The sequence below is a fragment of the Numida meleagris genome, chromosome 1, assembly GCF_002078875.1.
Source record: "Numida meleagris isolate 19003 breed g44 Domestic line chromosome 1, NumMel1.0, whole genome shotgun sequence".
Lineage (NCBI taxonomy): Eukaryota > Metazoa > Chordata > Aves > Galliformes > Numididae > Numida > Numida meleagris.
Window position 1 is genome coordinate 53,832,087 of NC_034409.1, and position 20,639 is coordinate 53,852,725.

A 20,639-nucleotide genomic window follows, 5' to 3' on the forward strand; every position below is an offset into this window, starting at 1 on the left:
CAGTTACCAAGTCGTTTCATCCAGGCACAAACCAGCTACTAGACATACAGTAGAAGCTCTTCTTCCCCCAGCTGAAAAGCAAAGACATATTTAGCTAATTCAAACCTGTCCTTTATGGGGGTCAGCCACTAGATGGTGACACTATCACAAATCTCACATTAACGAGAGGGCAGCGGTACGTGTGGGAGCTAACACCACGAATCCCAGTTGTATGTCCAACCGCACCATGAGAGCCAGATGCTTCCATGCAAGCTGGCCGCTTGTCATCCATGAACAGCAGCTTTCCGTGGAGGCACACTGCCTTTAAAGACCAGGATTTGCTCCAAACCCATCTCCCTTGAGACTAATGATTATGAAATCTCAGGAGAATAACACATGCTACAATTCTATTACTGTTTCCAGGATTTCTTTTACTGGTGTGTAATAGGGGTATTTTTAAGTGAGAAGTTTGGCTGAGTCATACACTCATCGCATTTAAGTAAATGAAGGATGTGGAGGATTCACGTTGTTTACTAATGAAGACATAGGGGAGAAATAATTCTCTCAGCCCATTCTTAGGCATCCAAATAGCAGCAAAATAACATATATGCAGAGCATCAATGTGACCAGGAGGCTAAGAAAGGCTCCGTCTGACCTGAGGCCACTAGCTACCCCAGCAGCTGGGCTGCAAAACAACCCCTCAGCAGGAGGGTGTGCTTGGAAATGTTGCCTTGACACTAAAGGTGGGACATGCTGTGTTCATTTTCCCATTCCCCCCATCTGATCTGCTAGTCTGCTAGCAATTATCACCAAGACTCCTGGCTTCCCTAATAACAGAGGGCCATAACTACAAGAGGACTGTGTCCTTTGGACTGGAAGTCTGGCCCAGCTGTATGCAAGCTCTTGGGAACCTGTTAAATTGCCTAGTGGCTGTAGGCTTGTATGAGAAGCAAGTGGGTGGGGATGCCTCTGGAACAAGAAAACACCATCTCACCCATTCCTCCACTTCCACAGCACAGCAGAACCATGGGGAAGATGCTGATGGCAGCAGGGGGTTCATGAAGAGGGAAAAAAAGATACAAATCCCTTGTCTGCCTGTAATTAAAGTCTCATCCTCCTACATAACCAAAACAAAATTATTAACATATTGAATTTGAAAGCTTCTTGCAAAGACTGAGGCTGAGAAGCTGAAACAACAGAGGAGCTTTCTCTTGCCTTGCTCCACCATGAGCTCTGGCCAAAGCCACATGAGCAAAGAAAGCCTTTTTTGCTCTGCCTTGGAACAAGCCAAGGCCAGCAGAGCTCCTGCAAAGCATTGCCAGAGAAGCTCATCAAGAAAGCAAAAAAAAAAATAAAATAGAAAATACCAAAGTAAGCAGTTCATCGCTGGCTGCCTTCCTCTTATACCCCTCACCATAAAACTAGTTCCCAATTAGCTTCCTCAACTGGCAGGCCAAATCTCCATCTTCTGCCTTTTCATAGTGCTCTAAGGAACACTGACAGAGAAGGAACACCCCCTTGACCTCAGGCACCACCAATTATCAGACCATTGCAACGATACCACATTGGAAGGAAACTCATGCTTATTTTGGCAAATTAGCTGCCACGTTTGTTGGAACCTTTTGACTAACAAAAATCTAAATAAAAACAGGAAGGAAAACACCCAGATATCTTTTGCTCCAATTTTTTTATATAGAACTATGACATTTACTTTCGGCCTTTGTTCTACAAATCAAAAAAACCTTTTCCCTACTGAAAGGTTTTGAATGCTGTTTGAAGGCCACCTGAAAAAGCAGAGGGCAATTAAATGGCTTCACCCAGGCCCAAGCTCTGCCTGAACCAACTGATGTTAACTGCAATTGCTAAATACTAACCAGGTTTCATATCCCTTTATTTTCTGCAGATATCCTTGCCTCTGAGAGCCTGTTGGCTCAGCACACTGAATTTTCTTATTTCTAACACTGCAAAACAGGAGTGATGCACGCTTTCATGCAAAACCGATTGCATCAGACCTCCCATGACTTCAAAAAGTTATAAACTGCTCTAGAAGGGCTTTCCCTGCTTGGGAAAAAGCTAATCCTCCCAACATGACCACAAATTAAAGATGCAAGGTTGCATGAGACAAGCAGAACTTGGACTGCACTTGGCATTTCTCCTGTAGCTTATTCACTGGATATAATTTTTAACATGGCATCAGTAACAAATACTTTATATTGTGCCTCTCAGACTATGGAAGTCCAAGCAGTATTGCCTCTGAAATACATCAGGATCAGAGAGGTCTCTCTTAAATAACTAATTACAAGTTCAATTCTTGACCTTCCATTCTGGTTCCTATATCTGATATGGTTGAAAACTCCTCAGCTACCCAGCACAACATCCAGCTCCTGCCAGCTCCCTTGTTTTCCCATCATACGCAGGTAGTCTGTTTAGAGGACAGAAGAAGGATTGAAAGGAGAAGAAAGAAAGAAGGGATTAAAACTGCATTTCCATCCAAGTAGAATCCTTAGGATTTAGACGTAGATGGTATGTTTCATGCCAATTGAGACTAGCTTTAGGAAATACCCTGTGATAAAACACAGAGAAGCCAAAGATAGGGGGGAAAAGAAAAAAAAAATCTGGTTTTACTAGCTGTTACACCTACTGAACTCAAGGAAGCCAGGCAGGACCAAGAAATTAGCTAGAACAGGCAGAGCATAGCTAGTTGAGGCATAAAAGTTACATGCATCACTAAGTTAAACTCACAGCTTGTGTCAACACCATGTTCTAGGTTTGCTATAAATGAGTACAAACAGAGTTGCTGCAGGCTGCAGAATGAGTGTGTCTACAGCTTGCAGAATCTTCTGGCAAAATAAAAGGAGGAACCAAAGACGCGCTTGTGAACTAGCCACTTTGCTGCCTCCTGTTTTGGCATGTTTCTTCCTCTCCTTCCTCCTGCTCTCCTCCTCCCCCCCGCCCCCGACCACTTCCCACCTGAATATTTCAGTAGTTACTGAGAGATGAATTCAGTCTAGGCAGTAGTTGAGTGACAGCATGAAGGAAGGAAGAGCGCTGTGAGTGGAGAAAGTGAAAGGAGCCCCCCATGAACAGAGCACAGCACAGCACAGCAGCGCCTTGCCTTCCTCTGTAAGGGATGTTCTCAGCAGAGTGCCCTTTGCCTCATTTTGTGTTTCTGACGGCTAGCAAAGAAAGAACTGCTTTCAGCCAAGGTTGGCAGTGTTGGAAGGAAAACCAACATGCAAATGCATTTCCAGAGCCAACTTACAACAGAGGATAGAAATAACATGCATGTCACTCAAAGTTGGTCAGGTAACGCTCCTCTCAAAACACCTTTTCCATTTTCTTTTGGTCTACATAAGATTTGGGGAGTAAAATGTAACTCAGTCCTCACTTCCAGATCAAGTGCTTCTAGACACAGTATATGAAGGACAAGAGGAAGTTGAGCTGAGACAGGCAAGGCTTTGGCTTCTCAGAGCTCTTTGGAAGCATTCAAAGGAGCCATAAGTCTAAGTGTTCCACTCAGAGAATATGGCAGAGCTGAGGTGAGACCAATTAGGGGCAAATGGAAACCATATGCGGTTTTAATAAAACAAGGAGCTGGAGTGCATGGCTTACTGCTGGAGGAGCATTTACTGCCTGAAAGGAATGTGCATCTGGCATTGATCGTTTCCCAACCCATCAAGTGAGCTGTAACATGGAAAGCAAATTGGAGCATATGAAGAGAGATTAATTGCCTGAAGAAGTACAGTTAGGGGAGCAGCCTTTGCAAGAAGGAAATGTGTCCTCTGGCTGTGATTTGGTGATATGGTTGTAAGTGAGACTGATCTTGCATTTCCACAGATCATGATCAGGAGAACAAACTACAAAGAACAAGTGTTAGAGTGACTAAAGTGGATTGCGTGGTACTTTGAAGAACCTACTATCACAGAAAGCCCACTTCATGTCATACAGAGTAGACTCTTCCCTTTAAGGAAACGGGCACTACTTAAAGAATAAAGTACTGCTGACCCTAAGCAAGGGTAACATAAAGTCCTCAAATGGCATGCCTGTTGCTGAAGGTGAATGATGTTGCTTTTACTTGACATGCAGATGGGAGATTTGAGGCTGAAGGGTCAGTGCAGATATGCCCTTTTTTTCCCCTTTTTTTTTTTTTTTGATGGCAAATTTCCTAAGACATTTCAATTCTGCTATGAAAGAAAAGTCTTTGGCCTGCAAAGCTGCAGGTAAGTTCTCTGCTGGGATAGTCTCTTCTTTTGCAAGCTGTTGTGTTGCAGCTTGATATCTGGTTCTCAGAACCAAACTGCTATCTTCAGCGAGCAGACTCTCACTCTACTACTCGAGACTACTCAACAGACATCAGAAAAAGGCAAGAGAGAGAAAGAGATGCCCTCATCCAGCACTGAACCATGTATACAGTGTTAAGTTTTCCTTAACCCACTGTGCAACCCAAGAATGCACTACAAGCTCTCACCCAAATGGACCAACTGGAGGAAGAGGAGGAGGAAGGAGAGTCCTGTAAAAAAAAAAAGAATAAAAGAACATCTGAAAGCAGTTTTCTTCTGCGCCTTGGAAGTAAGGCAGCTCTGACAGCCCACGTAAAGCTTTCAAAACAGGGAGTATCAAAAGCCACAGGCCTGGACACTCCCTGCCGCAGTGACTTACTTCAGAGGACTTCTTCCTTCAGCACCTCGGCTGGCTGGGACGGGCGCCAGCCTCTGCGAGGAGGCCGCACTCTGCCGATCACATGGTTTACACATGGTTTACACTCTGTTTTGCACGTACAGCTAGGGAGGAAGAAGTGCTCGGGAACATGTATAGATTTCAAGGGTACTGGGTGGGCCTGCAAATTCCTTCCTACATTAGAAAACTTGCATTAAACTGATAGACCAAGCAGCTGTCCATGCCAAAGAGGTATACGTATTTAACCAGGTCAGGTCTATGAGTGCTGCTCTGCTGTTCCTATTTTCACGAGACCTTACAGGACCTAGTACTGAGCCCACTGGATGCTGGAATTAAACCTGCATTCAAACAATTTCTGCTATCAGAAGCCAGTACCTTTGCCCACCATTACAATATAAACCGTTCAGAAGCTGACAGGCACTGTAGACTGTCCACATGCACTGGATGTACCCATGACACAATTCTGGTTTATCATAATGTTTAAGGAATTCAGTAATTACCCACCTTAAAATCCATTATCTAACCACAGTCACTAACAGTACGGATTAAATGTTTGAGCTTAGCTACATTAGGAATTTTGCCCTGAAGTCCTGACACCATTTGAAGACAGTGTGCAGCTCTCAGATCCTCATTCAATGTCCATTATAACAAGTGGACTTCCTGCACCCTGAGTCAGACCCATGTGCTACAACTCCCATTTCAGACACAGTCAGACTGACTACAGGTCAAGGTCAGGACACTTCACGCTGGCCAGCTCACCCATCTGGCCAGGAACTGCCCAGGATCCCATGGGGTACCCCGTGTTCCAGAACATCAAGCTTCAGTTTGATCCATGAGAGGGTCACCAAGGGCCAAAGAGACTCCAAGCTGATTTGTCTGGGGAGTAAGGTAGTAAATAAGTAATAGGAGAGTGATAGGAGGCAGCTCATGAAAGAGGTAGTGAGATGACCTGGAAGCCTAATAACACCTCTAAGGAACAAGTGACTACCTGAATAACAATTAATGCACACTGTACGCCTTCTGGCTTTGAAGATGCAGGATTTTACCTATGCACAGGTGCAGGTGGCTGGCAGCAGGAAGAACAGGCAGACACTGGCCAGTTAGCATTTTTTTTTCTTCAGGTAATTTTCTCAGGAACTAGCTCAGTGTCCTACTGACAGACTGACCAGATTTGCTCCTTAGAGACCAAGGCATAGAGTCACAATATAGCGACCTAGTTCTTTCATTACTTTCTTCATCAAAGGGAATTTTAATCAAAATTTCATGTTTGTAGACAGCACAAAAGCCTCTTTGCAGAACAGATTTCCAGAAGTTATGTGCTATTACCCTGACACTCACATACATCCTGGTGTTCCCAATGAAATACTAATGAGATACAGCTTTTGGCTAGACTTCTGCAAGCACAGAGAGCACACTGAATAGTTAGTAGTGCCTACCCCACCACCAATTGCTGAATGTTTGTTTTTGTTGTGTTTTTTTTTTTTTACACAAATTCAAGACTAACGCACAGTGTTTTATCCCTCGTCAGTATTGCTGATCAATGCTTTTTACATGGAAGTGCTGAAGTCTGACCATACAAACCCGATGTGATTTAACCGAAGTTAACCTACCAGTCAGTTAGCTCGCCTGTGCTACTGGAGTTTGAGAGCTTCGTAGAATGGCGTAGGTTGGAAGTGACCTTAAAGATCATCGAGTTCCAGCCCCCCTGCTGTGGGCAGAGTTGCCACTCACTGGATAAAGTATTCCGACCAAAGTCTTTCATTAAGCTCCGATTTGGATGAGCACTCTGTCATCGTTCATAGGTGTTCAGGTATCTTTTTGGGAATTAAAAAAAAGTGAACTGCCACAGGACATGGACGGGTAGTCCTTTCACAGCCACCCTCGCACAGTGATTGCTATTTCCGAAGGCTGTAAGGCCCATTAACTGTTTTGGGAGGCAGACATTCTCTGGACGCTGCCCTGCTGAATGTTTACAGATAAGGGTAATCATTTCCAGGGTACACACCGGACCTGGCTGCTTCCTGCCTGTGCAGGGCTACGAGACACAGCTGTAAGAGGGCTATTGCAGTGAAGTCATGAACCTGAACTAACCACCCAGGAGCCAGCCTGGAGAGCTTCGCTTAGGCGAAGCTTACACCTGGAACACAGGTGTAAGCAACCTTAAACATTCTGACAGGGAAAGAACTGAGAAACAAGGAGGGGAAATGCCTCGTCTCAGCCCACTGGCAGCAGCACAGCCACAAACTCCTTTGCTCATTAATGCAGCAAACCCACGGAGAGCTGCCTGCTGCCAAGGAACGAAGTGAAGGGTGGGCACATGTGCACTAAAGAGAATCCTCAGCACTCAGGAAAAGCGAATTGTAAGCCCAGAGGACCAATGACCCGGAATCCCTCCCGGCTGGAAGGGCAGCACGTAACCCGATCAGAATTTCCAGAAGGGAAGGTTGTTACTGTTAAGCCATCAGGGATAGAGCTGGTAGAAATGGTTCTGGAAATGCTTTTTCCTGCCAGGAAATATGGTTTTACTTAAGTCACAAATTTATAAGGGAAAGCATCAACTTCAGCAAAAATGGGTTTTTATATTTTTTTTTCTGCTTAAAAAATACTGAAACCTATTTTCATCCTGAATCGGCGTTTCTCTTCAATTTCACTTGACATCTAAATTTGTGACACCTCTGTTCAAAATAGACATTTTAAATTAACCCTTCACACCATTAGTTTCAGGTGCACCAGAGGATCTCTTTTTCCCCAAAATTCTATTCTGAAGACTTCTGGTATTTTCATTTTTCATCCCATTTCATTCTGAATAAACTTCTACCACTTCAAAATTCTCTATGGAACAGAAACCCTGACCCTCTCCAACACGTGCCTGGATTCCTCCTCCTCTCTATTAATCAAAGGTGACAGCAACAAGCTCTAATGACAGAAGAGTAACTTCCATTTTTCCCCTCATTTTTCAGAAGCAGCAAGTAACAAATTCATATCACTGAGAGCTGTGGGTGCTCCCTTTCAGGAAGTAAAGCCACTTTCTGATCACAAAGAGTATCTAAACTAAAATGAGCACCCAACACGAGAGATCAGTCCTTTAATAGAGTGTGCCAATAAAAGCCTGTCAACACTGCAGACCGTAAATGAATGCAGACATACTAGAGCTATCTTGAAAAAACCACTTAGGACGCCACAAACACAGAAATTTAACCTGTTCCTCAAGCAGAGCACTGAGCTGCCGAGTACTTGTTCTTTGAGACTGGAGGCAAGTCAACTCTGTAACAAATGTCTTCCTATTCTCTTTATGCCTTCTAGCTGTTCCCAACATTTTGGAGCAGTATTGTGTGATTGCTGCTTCCTGAAGCTGCTTCCTTCAACTGCCTGCTGGACCCAGCAGGAATCTTGCCTCTGATTTTAAGCAGAGCAGGATCAGGCCCTAAATAAGTAGTGGTGGAATCCCCAGACTTAGGGACTGAACAGCTGCGTCTGCCCTTCCGAAAGAAGAGGGAAAAGTTATTCCTGCAGCTGTTTTCCCCTAAGTGCCTTCACTCCAAACTGTAACAGGACTGGAGGGAGGGGGAGAAGGTGGAATTTTAATAACCCATTAAAAAGGAGTACGGGCCATTGCGCAGCAGCTCTTTCAGTTCTACTCAAGCAGGGTCACTGCTGCCAGGCTCAGACAGCCCTAAGGGCACGGGAAAAGTCGTCTTCTTGTTTTCACATCTCATTCATGGCACGGATAATGAGGGGGAGGGAGGAATCAGCTTTTGGGTTAATTAGCACCATGAACAGACAGCTGCATTGTCATTAAAAGTTCAAGAAGTCATCGGGGTCATCACTGAACTGCAAGATGTACACACACGCACACGAGGCACACGTCTGAGCCTGGAGTTGTAGCAGCCTTGCGTGGCTCTGATTTTCCACTACTCCAAGGGAAACTCTTAAGTTAAGAACACTGAGCTGTTGTAGCTCTGAGGAGAAGCCAGAAGCACAAAGGCACTCCCCCTGAATGCTAGCTGTTCATCCCCCTTGGAACTGCTTAATTTCACACTTAATATACCAACTAAGAATAGTTAAATGGCTTTTTCCCCCTGAGAAAAATCAGAGGCTGAGCTTACCGAAATGCAGTTTCATCTCTGCTTCCAATGTTCTGTGGGATAAGCAGACAAAACCAGGGTACTGATACACATGATTTCCTTCCCCTGCTTCCTACCACAAGCAAGGAAGCTAAGGAAGTGCAAGTGCGTATTAGCAAAACCAGAAAACAAGCATATATGGAAAATAATGAGAAGACAAAACCTCCAAAATGACATGGACTACGATTAATAAGATTTGGAGCACTGCTAGCCTCAGAGTCACACTTTGGCTTAAAAACAAAACCAACAAATTATCCAACTATGCAAAACAGCCGCAGATTGCTTTCTCACTGCTACAGTCCGCAGAGTAGCATTTTCTGGTAAGGAATCTCAGTGAAAACACACCGAGAGAAGAAAGTATTCCCCCTCTTACCTTCTGAAATGGGGAAAGAAGTGGTACTTCAAACCTTGAGTAGCAAAAGCAGTAAGAGAAAGCAGGCTGGCATCGCCTGGTCCTGTCAGCTGTGGCTTTGTTGCCTACAGTCTCCAGGCAAAATGGGGCTGAGACTACTATCGCTACAGCAAAATTTCACAAAAACATGGGTCTCCTTTACTGGCTGAAAGGAACACAGATCCTGTTTGCTGTTGCTATTATATTGGCAGACAAATTGGATGCATGTAGCTGACAAGTGTATAGTTCCATTCAGAGCCTGCTCTCTGCCAAGGGAAATTACTCTGGGAATACAGAAATGGACTGATTTTTCTTCTTTTTTTTAAAAAGATATTATAGCTCTCTTGATTCCCAGGTACATGAGTTGTCCACAGCACAGAATTTCACTATGCTTATGACCATACAGCTTTTGCAGCAGTTCAGCTGGAGATGTTCTCAGGAGGAAAAAATAGAATGAAAAGATATAGTCCAAAATTCCAGTTCAGAAGGGAAACAACAGTCATCAGCATTTAAGTTCTAACTGCTCAAGTTAGGACAGCTGCTGGAAGCTCTGAAGGATTTATTTCATCACCAAAGCAAACCCAAGCGGGCTACATAGCAATCCTTAGAACACTCCTTTGAGCTCCTTCCCTTCCCTCCAAGACTCTTGAGTACTTTTAGGAAAAAAAGCTGCCCTTTCTGTATTTGACTGTGCTGTTAACCCGGTGGGGCTGCCTCAAATATGTGGCAGTAATCTTTCAATAATCACTGTGGTCAGTCTTTCCTTGTTGGTCCACATATGTGTTGAGGAATATATGCTGGAAGGAACTCTGTTATGGACTGATTTCATGGTGGCTTGATGAACAAATAGAGTCTGAAGAGAAACGTGACTGCATCAGGTGTGCTAAGACAACCACCAGCTTAGGAAGCTGTTCTGTTTGCTCTCCTGCCCTTCCATCAAGAAGGCAGCCTAGCCAGGACGCGTGTAGGCAACATTGTCAAATTCAGCAAAGGGGAGCTTTGAACAGCACAAAGGACAAATTTTACGTCAATGGCCAAGCTGCCATACTGCACAAAAGACAAACAGGAAAAGGTCTCTGTAGAGTTTCTGGGACAGGAGGAAAAGAAAGACCCAGTGCTTTCCTTTACCTCTTCCAACAGCCATTAGCACCAGAGGAAATCACTCTTAAAGAGGAGGGCATTCTGAAACAAACATGGAGATCCAGCACGGACAGGAAGGAACCTATTGGCTTGAAAACTTTCCGGTACTAGTGAAAGCTTTGTTTCCCATCCAGTCAAGCACACAGGTGCTGTCTGCTTTTATCAATCTAAACTATTTCTTCAACCAATTTAAACAGAGCGTGGGAAGAAAGGCCAGTAAGGACCAGCATGTCACTTTGCTGCACCGTTGTTTCTTTTTTTTAAAGACACTCACTCTTTTGGAAAGGACAAATATCCTCGGTGTCAAACACATTTGGTCCAATACTGCCTTAGTTCAAATAAAGCCCTTCCCTGCTGCTGGATGCCTCAAGATAAGATAGTGTAAATGGTAAATAATTCCCTCAAACCTACCATTCTACCTGTCTTAGAAAGACTCAGCAGTACTCATGACTTCACACCTAGGGAGTTAAGTGTGAAAAGCAGATGAGAATGACAAAAATCCCATCGGGGACCATATAGCAATCCCAGGAGCCATTCATCTGCCAGAGCACAGGCAACCACACCCCACAAAACACATAACCCCATGTCTTCAGGGCTCTGAATCATGCAACTCTGAACTCACAGCACCATCCCTGCAGACTCCTGCTAAGTCACGCAACAAAGATGTAGGGCTCTGCAAACACAAAGACTTACTATGCCTAGCCTTGCAGATCCATAATTATTTGGTGTCAGAACAAAATATGAATAAATGCGTAACTCCCATCCCATGGGCCAAAAAGAGCAAACCAGAATATGCTGGGAATTTCGAGAGAGAGCTGCATCTCAGAGTGCACATGGGAGGTACATTTGACATTCATACTGATTACAAAACAGACTCTCCAGAGTTAAAATAACAAATGCCTTGAAAGAGTTTTGGAAGGAGCTTAAAACCGCAGGGTGTGAATCAGTCTTTAACTACAAGGAATTAGGATGACAGTAGCAGGCTATGGGAAAGTCAAGACTACCCTACATCAGGCTTCTGGGAGGTGTATTCTAACAGCACTGGAAATCCAGACTAGATGGATGACACCTCTGACCCACAAGCACAATTGGGCTCTGTTGCAGCAGGCTTGTTCTGAGATGAAGGTGTAAACTGCAATCTACCGATAAGGGTCATTGGCTGTTTGCCACCAGGTCTAGTTGAGCTTCTCTCCAAACGGATAACATTCCATTAAAACCTTCCTGTGATCATTTGGGCACTTAAGAATTCTGTCTGATGTTGTGGAATCCTCTACTTCTGTGCTTCTCTGCAAATCTGCACTGTTAACACAGTGGAGAAAAGCAGGACAGCTGCTTAATTCGGTTGAACATATACTGTCTGTAGAGAAGAAAGAAGCAGACTTATTGAAAGTATCCTTTTTATTGTGATCCTCTAAGGAAATAACCAACTAAATCCTTAATCCTCCACTCCCTTGGGCACAACAAGAAAGAAAAAATAAAAAAGGGATAGGTGCTGCTCTTCATATTTACATAAGTAAAACAAAGATTTTAAGAACTCAGATATCTCACCCTCACCCAACACAATCCTTGCAATAGTAACGTGCTTGCACAGGAACTGCTGCCCTTGTCTTCCCACACTTCTCCAGGTTGGTGATTTGGGCCCTGCAAATGGATGCTATAGCTGGGGGGGGGGCTGGATTTTCTGGCTATGAAAACACTGTATGCGATGGCTGGCTTCTTATACGCCCCAGAGTTCACCTTACTGCTCTCTTTCTTGTTGGACTGGCCCTCTCCACCACTGCATTTGAGTTACTCATTGCTACAACTGTGGTACTTTTCCATGCAGTGTGGTCCCTCAACTAGTATTGCTTGTTCTTTCTTAAGTCGCTCCTCCCCACCCTCCCTTCTCCCAAATACCAGACATGTTCCAGCTTTAAGCTCTGTGCCATATGCAGTTTATTATTTACTGGAATAAACTGTTTACTCAGGAACAGGCCTGCATACCCTAGTCCAGAGGTGAGCGAGATAAACAAGGAGGCTGTGCCAGTCTTAAGGTCTCCCTCCATTAACCACGAGAAATGTAAAGCAGAGGACCCAGCAGCCTCACACGTGCCAAGGGCTGGGCTGCGGGCCGTTCTGTACCGACACCTCAATCCCCTTTAATCTGCAGCGTGTGTATCGCTGGGCTGATGAAAGGCACGAGGATATTTATAGCAGTATCAGACCAGGCAGGAAGTAGGAAACTGGGGCGGGTGTTTGGAAAGCGAATAAAGGGCTCTGAAGAGCAGTGCTGGCCTGGGACACCTTCTCCAGAAGCACACGGAGCTAAAGGAGAAGCGTCAGGGGAACAGATATCCTCCAGCTCTCTCCTCCCCTACCTGTTGCCTTTCCAGCACCAGCCATTTCCCGTTTTTCAAAGTCAAGTGGAAGTTTTCCATTCCGTGGTTTTCCTGTCTTGGTACAAGTAAGCACTTTTTTGTTTTCCCTAAATATGTTAACTGTTTGGAGACCACGTCCAAAACCGTTTCACTAGAGGGAGGAGCTTCCTATTTACAGTTGACCCCAAAAATTTGAGAGAGCTGATTAAACCTCAGGGGAGCGAGACCTTTGCTTGTTCCTGTATCCCCTGAGCAGGAGGGATTGAACTTGCTGTCTGAGCAAATGCTCCAGCACTCTTCCACAGAAAATTAAGGCTAACATAACACCAGCAGGCCTCCCTGCAAGGCTGCACTGCAGTAACACCCATTAAAGAGGGAAACACTGAGAAAAGGAAACAGATGTTGGAGTCCCAGTACTGTAATTACAATACAGCACAAGGGAATTAAAACTCATGTCTCTCAGCCTAGGCCAGCAGGAGCTTTGGACATTTTGAACATAGCCCCGTGGAACAGAAGCATTCCCTTTTCCTATGTGCTGTTGTAGGATTTTTTTATTTTAAATGAATCACTGGGGAGCAAGAAGTAACAATGCATTACCTTCACACTGCTGCACCTGGTATAGCTGCTGCTGTCTGGGCAAGTACTGTATAAACGCAGCACAACTTATATCCACTTTGCTGAAGTACCAGTGATCATGCAGGTCAGGAGAAACCTGGGCCTTTACATGACAAAGTCAAGGAATTAAGAAGGGAAAAATCTATAGGATCGTTTTTTTTAAGCCTTGGACCCTTTCATATACCTTTCTTTACCTCCCATATAAGCTTGAAACCTGCAGGACTACAGTACCCAGCCACTTTAACAACAGATGAGCAACTAAGGAAGATCATGGACTTCTGATTAGAGTACATATTTGTCCAGAATCCACGACTAACAGGTGCTTAACAATGACAGCAGCGAGTTGGGCTACTACTGCCTGTATACGAAAAGTATTTTTAGACAACATACTGTGTTTGGCTTGATTTAATTTGCTTCTCCTGAAGTGCAATCTGCATTGTTTTCAAACTATACTGTATTTTCCCTATAACTCACCTGGGGGGAGGAAAAAAAACAAACATGCACTTTCAGTTTTTTTGAAGGAACTTTGCATTCCTCTACATGGAGTCTTCTTGAAAGCATAAGCCTTGCTCAGCAGCCAGAAACAAACATGCTACAGGCTGTTAGAGCTCAATCAGTAGACCATTGGGTTGTTTTACATGGGTTCTACTGCCTACTTCTTCATTGAAGTCACTGTACCTAGCTCTTCAGCAATGCTTCCATATAGTCCTTTTCCGTTCTCCAGTAATCCTTCTCTTCTCATACTCCGGGAGTACTCTTTGCAAGGTCTTCGTCACTCCTTTGGCTCTTAAGTACCTTTCCCATTACAAGTTTCCAATTGAGCTTATTGCTGCCATCATCCTCTTCCCCCATCAGTAACAACGATGAACTTTTTTGGACCCAAGCCCATGGACACAGACCACCATTTCCCCAGTAGCATGACCTTACTCCTGAGTTGACAACAGCCTCCCCAGGCACTGCTCTTTCCTGGTTCCTGGTGGATTTCAGTCTCAGGAGAGATGCCCCAGATCAGCTCCATAATCCCTTAGATAAAAAAAGCCATTCTACATCTCAGGCAAAGCAGTGCTGACATTTGAAGAGGTCTGATGGTATTTTTTTGCATACACATCTCTCTATTTAACTTGTTTTATCGTCTGTATACTGTTTCTAAGGGCTGAAATTGCCCTCTGGAAAGGTCTTGTATAAACACGAGAAGGAATTTGGACTATTCATAGTCAACATTTATTTTACCAGCATGAAACTCAAGAGACTTCTATCTTGTTTCCAAAAGACTCACAGAATCTTTTCTAGCTGGCAGAAATGTTGAATAAATAGAATAATCAGGGTTGAGTAAAACTACTTGCATTTTTATGTTATTAGGCGTTGTCAGTTAATGCACTATATCTTCAGTCTGGTCACTCAAGGGAACTACTTCACATTACAGTAGGACGTTAACTGTTTTGTTTTGTTTTTTAATATAATAGTTTTAAGCACTCTAGTGTTTGTAACATTCCTCTTAGAAACTTGAAACCATCAACTGAAATCCAACTCTGATAAAAGCCACTGAAATGCTGCTGAGATCAGTGGCACTACACCTGCTTTATGTAAGCTGTAACTACGATGTTGGTCCAGAATTCCCTTTCCATATCGATGATTGGGCCAGATTTAGAACAAGTATGAGCGGGTATAAATCCATTTGACCTACCTTGGTCTTGCCTCATATGTTCAATTTGAAATTCACATGCCTCATGTTTACTCACTGTCACAGTTAATCAACAAAGGAATCAGTACACTGGTTAATAGCCTTTTCTCAAGTTATTCCAAAACAAGTCCAGTTTAACCTCAGATTTAAAGAAGCACTTATCAAGATAACACTGGTAGCAGAGTCACCAGTGGGTAGACTGGCAATTTCAATACACTCTTTCAGACATCCATTTTAAAGAAGAGTTCTTGGTTTAAATAAAGCCCCAGCAGCAAGCAGCCCTCCATGCCTTGAGTGCTCAGACACAGAGGGTTATTATTTTCCCCAGGGAGGTGGTTGAGTCACCATCCCTGAATGTGTTTAAAGGCCGTTTGGATGTGGTGCTCAGGGACATGATTTGGCAGAGGGTTGTTAGAGTTGGGGTAATGTGGTTGGGTTGTGGTTGGTCTTGATGATCTTGAAGGTCTTTTCCAACCTGAGCAATTCTATGATTCTGTGATTATAGAGGCTGGCCTTCAGCTCTGCTGTTGGCAGTAAATGCTTGGAGGCTCAAAGCTAAGGAAAAGTTGGGATGGTTTTAAAGAGTTCCCAATACAGTCAGCTGCTTTGATCAACTTTTTCCTCATTCAGAAGTCTACATGAGGTGTAGTTAGCTTAAAAAGCAGTATCAATCCATTAAAGTTACAACAGTAAAGTTCCACATATCACATGTGGAGGTTCTTCACAGTTTTAGATGAGCATTAAGTTCAACAAATTCTGTATTTGCTTAACTAATTGGTGCTTGAAGGCGCAATTATGCTCTCTCATCTTCTACACTACTGTCCTTTTCACATGATGTTATTGATTGGAAACAAATGTTAGTGGTGAAAGAGGAGAATCATATCCTGAGAGTCCACAGTAAGGATGCTCATCACTAAAAGGAAACTCTGACACATGCACCCCAGGCATTAATAGGGCTGAAATTGGGCCCTCAGCTTAGTTTGGTTTAGAGCTAGCAAGCACAGCATACCCAGCCTTGCTTGCTAACTCACACCAAACTGTCCTCTCAAGTTTATTAGCTCTTATGAACTTCCATCCAGGGCAGCCAGTGGAAGTTTCATTTAATGACAAGACCTCCTGCACAGACCAAATAGGCTCCTTTTCTCAGGGAGCATGCTTAGTTGGGCTACGTAAAAGCACCATGTGGTACTGGAGCTGTTAGGAGAAAGAAATACGACCTCAAACAACGTTGTTACAAGGAAAAACTTGGTTTTCATCTTAGCTTTAACATCCAGTTATGGCTAAGGTGACTCACCAAGTGCTCCTACTAAAGATTCTTGGTCCCACTGTGACTGTCAGAGGGACTACACAGGAGTGCAGATATCCATTTCATCAGATGCCAATCCAGTTGGCGCACCTAAGAGGTTGAAAGGCCAGATCTAACCATATTTGGTGTCTTGGAAGACATATTCTCATCTTCACCAGTGGACTTGACATTTGCTACCTTGAGCCACTTCTTCTGTGGTCAAACAACCAAATCTCCACACCCTGAATCACACAGACATGAACAAAGCAGACTCTCCCACCCCAGGTAAAAGTCTTTATTGAGCTAAAAAATGATAGTACTGCGTATAGTTGTAAATAATTGTGTTCCCACCAGCCTGCTTCTTCCCAGATAGACAGGATGGAGGAGCAGTTGTCAGGTAGAGTTCTCCAGAACAGGTGGGAAATCAGTGGAAATAAGAATTTAAAAGGCATCTACATAAAGAAAAGAGCTCTGAAACTCAAGGTTGGAACATCTGGGTCTCTGATGGCTCAGAGGTCTTGGTAGAGTTACTTCCTGCAGGAAATCTGGAGTAAATGCATGCAATAGTAACAAGACACCAAAGGAGCTTTATATAATATTCTGTGCTACATCTTCCAAGCAGTGATTTCCGCCACATTTTTTTAAATATGTGCATTTGGAAATATGACAAACTCCACATCCCAGAAGGTGATCTCTTTGCTCAAGTAGAGCAGGATTTACTTTAACTGTAAATAACAAATAAAAAACAGCAAATAAGAAACTTGTATTTCCATTTTCCAATAGGATCACCATTTTACGGTGGTGATCTTTCTGTCGGAAGACAAAACCAGGCACAAGGAATACCATCTCTCCCCACGTTTTTTAACATGGACACTGGAATTCCACATAAGTTTAAAAAAAAAAAAAACTCCTCAATTTCTTTAAAATCTCATGTACGATGAAGTTGTTCTGGATATCCCTTCTAATTTTCTAACAAAAAGGTAGAATGATCAAGTAAAGAAAACCTATGAAAGAAAAAGGGCTGGTTTTCAATTGGGGGCTTTGGCTTTGGGCTAATTCACGAGCTTCCTTCCTTCTCTGCTAACTCTTGCTCTTCCCACACTCACAGTTCAAAGGACACTAGCCACTGCAGATGTTGCGAACACAGTACTAGGGGTATCCCTCAATGGAGGGATGAATGGCATCCTTCACACCAAGGCACTCCAAGAGCTTGCCAACTCCAGCTTAACCAAGAGTGAGGCTATTTAGAAGGGAGAGGGGCACTAATCACAGCTACCCTTGCTGAGACAAACATTTCTTCCCCCAACACAACCTATAGAAAAGAATGTTATTCCACACTCCTTTGAACTTGTAATAGACAGCTAGTAGTGCCACAGCTCTTTCAGAAGTATATGCACAAGATGAAAGTGAGATAAGTGTGGAGTGGACAAAGTACTTTCTTTATCATTTACAGATTGGTCTGTAAAAAATTCAGCCTGCAATTTCACATACTTTTCTTTTCTTTTCCTTTTTTTGAAGGGGAGATTGGGGGGAAAGCTAGGGAGGAGGCGTTTTTCCAAACCTGCGAATGCAATGTTCAGCAGCCAAGCTGAAAAGTTCCTGCTGCTCCTGCAAAAAAAAGGACAAACAAGCCCTTTTCATGTCAGCTATGTCCAGCTGGAAATGTCACGGCTTTGTCACAATGGAACAAAGCATGCCTGGTGTCTGTTCTTTCAAAAGGTCTCTTAATTCAAACAAAAGAAAAATATTCACATCTGGAAGGGGTCGAAGGCAGGGGGTGGGAGGGGAGGAAGCAAAGTTCAGATGGCATGTCATAGGATTGCTGTTTGTCTAATTATTGTACTGTCTGTTCTGGCACTTATTGATCCAGTTAAAGAAAGAAAGCCAGGAGTTAAAAAAGCAATTTTTTTTACTGATTGACCTCAAGGGGTCAGATGAGACACACCTCTTCACTTTTGCTCTCTTCATCATTCTGCAACACTCAGGCTGAGAAAAAAAGGCCCTTTTTAATCGGTCTGGAAGTGGTTTTTCTTCTTTATTTTTTAGAGGAAGAAAATAAAATTGTTGCGTATTTAGTCCAAGCTTGCTTTAGAAAGCTCACTTTGACATGCATAGGACATACATCCTGAAGGGCTGCCCATTCCAGTGGGTTTATTTGAGCATCTGTTTCTGCAAAGATTAAAGCCTTCTAATGACTGCAGAGCTGGGAGGCTGCATCAGAACGGAGCCATGGGAAAATCAAAAACTAAGCATCCAGGGATGTGAGATCAGAGGGGAAGAGAATAAACTTGAAAGCAGGACTTCACTGCCTGGGCTCAAAAAGCCAGCAGCAAGAGTTTGCATTACAGTGCTAAACCCTTTCTCCTTCAGCATTCGGGGCTTCCAAAGATGAAAAGCCTCTCCTCGGCTGCCACCTAGCTAGTTAATTCCTTGTATTGTTTTAGGAGCTATTTTAAAACGCTCTTCTGCTCCAGCCCTTACAGCACTGACTCCTCCCTTCTGAGCCAGTATTTTGTCAGGAGTTTCAAGAGCGATAAAAACTTGCTGCCAAGTCCCTTTCTTCCTCGCAATGTGTTTTATAACCCAGCGTGTAGTTCAGCCTGTCCAAACACTACACTAGTACACTGCCACTAGTTTCCATGGAAATGGTTAACTCCTTCACAGCCAAAAGACTTTAACGTGCTTTTTGCCACAAAGAACATGGCAGCATGCACCAAGATCAACCTGCAGAAGCATCACATTTTCCAACAGTTCTAGCAAATTTAGCAAAGGATTTACTTTTGCTTCAACCTATCACACTGGACTGTGGTCTTAATCAAACTTGCATTTAACTCATCCTATAACACAAGCTGCTCTCTTCCCACATGCATCTCTCAGCATTACCATCGTGCCTGAAGGCATGATGACCCCACTGACATCAACTTTCTGAATGCCACACCTTGTGAAAAATGCAAGGTATGAGACACAAGGAGGACTACGGAATAGACAGAGGGAAGATGAAGGACATGACTGCAAACTCAACCAGAAATTAGAGCAGCAAACAGGAAAACTTCTCACTCTAAAGTTCAGGAGCACTGCTGTATGAAACTATAGTTCACTCCGCTCCTAGTCCTTACAGATCTGACAAAAATATACTGGCGTCAGCAGGCAATTCCAACAAAAACTTACTTAATATCATTTTTCTTGAGTTGACCAAACACTACCTCTAATCTGCTATAACATGACCTAACCAGAACACCAAAGGAGATCTCCCGAAACACAGCAAACGGAAGCCATGTGCTGTCAGCAACTTTAATTTTGGGAGAGTGGGTCCCCATCCTTATTGTCACAAAGGACAAGCTCCCTGGCAGCTGCCACTCAGGTGGCACACTTGTTGACCCAAACTGAAAAGCAGAGGCAGAAATACGGATATTCAGCAGAACTTTCAACCGCAGTTTCCTGGAAGGATTCCCCACTCTAAAACTATTCTATAAATATTTTCCAGGCTCTTAGCACCGAGGCAAACGGAGCCTTTGCAGCACTTTTTAACATGTAATGTTTTCTTCTGGCGTTCAGGAGCAGACACTCTACAGAAACTAGACCCGAACAACCAGACGCTGCTGCAGCTTTTGTAGAGAAGAGCCAGTAAGTTTGGCTAAGAGTAAAGTCATTGGCAGGCTTCGTAGCAGTGGGTGCAGCAAGAACTGAGCTCTGACTTCCACAGCAGCCGCCTGGAGGGTTTCTTTGCAGACTCCGCTTGGGGTTGGTGACAAGTGGGTACCAGCTGCCCCTCAGCCCCCTGTACACTGTACTGCTACAACAACCGACGGAGGTGCAAGAAAACTCCACCCGCACGCTCCTCTCACAGCTGCCGAGGTGACAGCCCGTGCGGACTGTCAGGCGGACACGTGTCCGGCTGTAGCTCACAGGACACCGCTGATGGGTTTCGTACTTTTTGCCACAGGGCACTTACCAAACAGCAACCGTATTTGGCTAAGCAGCCTCAGCTACAAACAAAATAGAGAACTTGGAGGAGGAGGTAATGGAAACTCTAGTCCCGAGACAGCTTAAGTGCCCCCTGTCTCACGTTCGTGCAGGGCTGACCGCAGGGATGCTCAACCCACAGCGGAGAACAGCAGCGAGGGACGCCAAGCGAAGCGTTCCAGCCTTCCAAAAACACACGCGTCCGCACGCTCATGACATCACCCCACGAAGACACAGCGCCCCGAAGGCGCGGGGACACCCCTCCCTGCCTCCCCAGCACTCCCCGCTGCCGCTCCCAACCTCCACCCCTCCTCGCCCCACACTAACGGAGCCGCGTGGAACGCCCCACGGCGAGGGGCTCCCTCCCGCTCGTCCCGCCCCGCGGCGGGCAGGTGGCAGCCCCGCAGCCCGGGGACGGAGCCGCTCA

General features: G+C 44.3%; 2 protein-coding genes across 2 annotated transcripts in view; one reads left to right on the plus strand and one right to left on the minus strand.

Annotated features, from left to right (window-relative positions):
* SYN3 (synapsin III) overlaps nucleotides 1–20,639 on the plus strand; it is a 212,324-nt gene that overhangs the window by 91,725 nt on the left and 99,960 nt on the right. The gene's annotated exons all lie outside the window — the stretch shown is intronic.
* The window catches only part of TIMP3 (TIMP metallopeptidase inhibitor 3), a 34,463-nt gene that overhangs the window by 13,489 nt on the left and 335 nt on the right, over nucleotides 1–20,639 (minus strand). The gene's annotated exons all lie outside the window — the stretch shown is intronic.